The sequence below is a fragment of the Lissotriton vulgaris genome, chromosome 12 (genome assembly GCF_964263255.1).
Source record: "Lissotriton vulgaris chromosome 12, aLisVul1.2, whole genome shotgun sequence".
NCBI classification, from domain to species: Eukaryota; Metazoa; Chordata; class Amphibia; order Caudata; family Salamandridae; genus Lissotriton; species Lissotriton vulgaris.
Window position 1 is genome coordinate 723,725,597 of NC_141700.1, and position 2,997 is coordinate 723,728,593.

The 2,997-nt window shown below is 43.6% G+C and overlaps 1 non-coding gene across 1 annotated transcript; it reads left to right on the plus strand.

Annotated features, from left to right (window-relative positions):
- Nucleotides 1-2,675: 2,675 nt before the first annotated feature.
- Nucleotides 2,676-2,747, plus strand: TRNAH-GUG (transfer RNA histidin (anticodon GUG)). The gene has a single exon. It is a non-coding gene; the product is annotated as a tRNA-His (tRNA).
- The last annotated feature ends 250 nt before the right edge of the window (nt 2,748-2,997 follow it).

Consider the following 2,997-nt stretch of genomic DNA (forward strand, 5'->3'; position numbering starts at 1 on the left):
CTTTTTTTTTTTTTAAACAAAAAAGACGTTTTATTGCATGAAATCAGCCCTCTTAGAGAAGCCTCCCTTCAGGGGAGCGTGACAGAAAGAACATATATTTGCACAAGACGTATGAAAGATGCAAGAAGTGCCTGGGAACAGGCATCATCAACCCTTTAGCACCGTGTCTGGACTTTACTGTTGGTGCAGGCTCTAGGATGAATGTCTTGCAGCCATTTCATTGGCTGTTAGCTGATTGAATGCCAGAAGCACTGGGAGTCCATATTTGATTCTGGCAGTGTACAAATATTTGATACGAACATTCGGCGTGAAGGTGTGCTTTGGTTGTTTTTTCTAGTTGTCAGAAGGGTGTTTAGCAGGAAAAGCATGGAGGGCAATTCAGGAAGAGATAGGCGGAGGATGGGACAGAGCTCAGCCTTTCCTGGAAGCTCATAGACCTGATGCCGGTCACAAAAGAACCCTATGGTGACGCGGGTAGGGTTGCACCCGGGACCTTGCCTTAGCCGGATTGAGGAAGGTGCTCAACACTAGATGCCAGTGTCAAAAGGGGGCATTCCTTATGAAGGGAATTTAGTATTCTAGCTACAAAGTGCACTGTCCTGGTCAAGACAGTGGAAACCAAAGACAGGAAGGTCACGTCCGAGGCATCCGATTTCTTCACCAAGCCGTGAATAACCAACTAAACTTTTGACTGTTCCTGAGTACCTTCCGTCAGCTCAGTCTCTTCTGGCAAGGCAAGCCAATTTCTTAGGAACTTAGTTTCAGGTAGATATTGGCAAATGGGAATATATGATTCATTCTCAACGGGGCTGACTGCATCTAAAAGCAAGTGCATGTAACTGAACCTGTATAGTTGTAAAAATAAAAATAAAAATGTTCACCCCAAAGGAGCCTCTTGGCACAATATGCCAGCTGCTCGTTGTTATCCAATTCAATAGTACCCAATTTACTGAACTGTGAAAGGACACACTAGGATTCAAACCTATGCCCTCGGAGTAAAAAAATGATGACGGATGCGGGTGCATTTGGTTGATTTATCGTCTGCCATGTCCAGTAAAAGCACAATCCTATGAAAAACAAGGAGCGAGGGGCAGGTGGTGGTGGGAGGTGACGACACCAAGGGTGGATGGAGGCAGAAGGGACGACAGTCATGCATGGAACAGTGAGCACTGACACAAGCATGAAGCAAAAAAGAGTTCTCCAAATTACAATTACGCTGTGCAAGGGTAAAGTAACTGTAGTTGGTTGGTGCTACACTGAGAAAAAAATTGGAAGCGACGTTCGCTGCCTAAACCAATTATGGGGAATGAAAGAAGACCGACACTTCACTTAACAAATGGTGAGCAGCAGGCGGGAGCTACTTTGTTTTACTTAATACTACAGGTCTTGCCAACAGCGCATGCGCTGCCTATGCTCAACCTAAAAATCAGCCAAGTGACCACCCTAGCCAACACCGTTCCAGATTGGCCTCATAACTAGGGCTACCATCTCGACGGTTTTCTACCAGCAACACTGCATTTGAATGTCCCAGCCATTACAAAAATAAGCAAAATCCCCAAAAGCCGTTATTTTTTACGTTACCTGTACATACTTCAAACAACAAATATAAATTGAAAGCACTTTTAAATATTTTCTACTGCTCCATTAATGACCCCTGACTAATAATTAAAGTAAACAAATGGCGAAAAGAAATGTTACACATTATTACGTACGATTTTCTTTAAAGCCCTTTTAGGAATAAGGTCAGGGGCCTTTGCAGATTCTTAAGACCACACCTTACGAGCTGTATTTCACTTTTGGAAAGGTGGCAACTCTACTCATAACTTAAGTGAAAATAGTACTAAATGGCACTATAGCAGTGGCTAGTGAACGGGAGGGAGAGTAATGTGGATAGAAAGCCAGGCTCCCTCCAAATGCCCAAAGTAAGCACATTTACAGTATTCCTCTATTGCCTACATGGCTCTTTATTCTCTGAACCGCGCAAACATCCCCGCGCAGATTCGATGGGACAGACTGAACTAGACTAGCGGTCGGTTTTGGTGAGAGTTCTTAGAGCAGTGCGTGCCTCGCCGTAGGTCACGTGGCTTACGTGCGACGTCTTTGTCAATATTCGTTTCTCCAATGGGAAATGGCTGATGCTGCTTCCCGGAAATTACTGGCAGCCTGCGATCTGGAATATCCACGTCCTCAAAAAGTTTGCATGCAATATGCACGTTCCGTTTTAATCTGTGCTGCGGCATTTTTTTTATCTGTAAAATGTAAGTCGTCGAAGGTGAACTGTATTGTGTAGGAACGTGCCCAGGTTTGTCATTAAGAAATGTATTAATTTCAAAAGATCTGCGGACGCAGTTTTTATCTTAAACTGTTAATACCTTTTCTGTCAATTTCTCTTTCGCATCTCCTCCTCCTGTCTGTACGTATTTCATTTAGTCAAGCTGACGTGTTTGCAGTGTTTAAACGGTCGTAGATAAGATATGCATCATCCCCACGACGTTGATGCAGTATATGTGATATTTTGAAGGCGAGCACAATTTAGGGAGCCGATTGAAATACAGGGTGGTGTTTGGAGACAGCAGAACATGCGATAAGTGTAAACCAATATATGGAGCAGCAGTGCAGTACAGTACAGGTCATAAGAGCTACAGCCGACCAGCCTGTCAGAGCCCAAGTAGCTCGCCGTGATCGTATAGTGGTTAGTACTCTGCGTTGTGGCCGCAGCAACCTCGGTTCGAATCCGAGTCACGGCATTGCGGGTGGCAATGTCACGGCAGTTGGGCGACATTTTTGCAAGTATTTATTTTCTTTTATTAGAATTAAAATTAATTTTCACTTTTTATTACCTGGGCCGAGTCAAAAGCTTATAAGGCACTAAAGTGCACACACCTAGAAATGTACAAGTGGTTTATTTTAGCATATACATTCTATTTTAGCATATACATTCTTGTTGGTTGCTGATTAATAGATGCGATCACAGACCGAGACGTGTGTTGTAGGTTT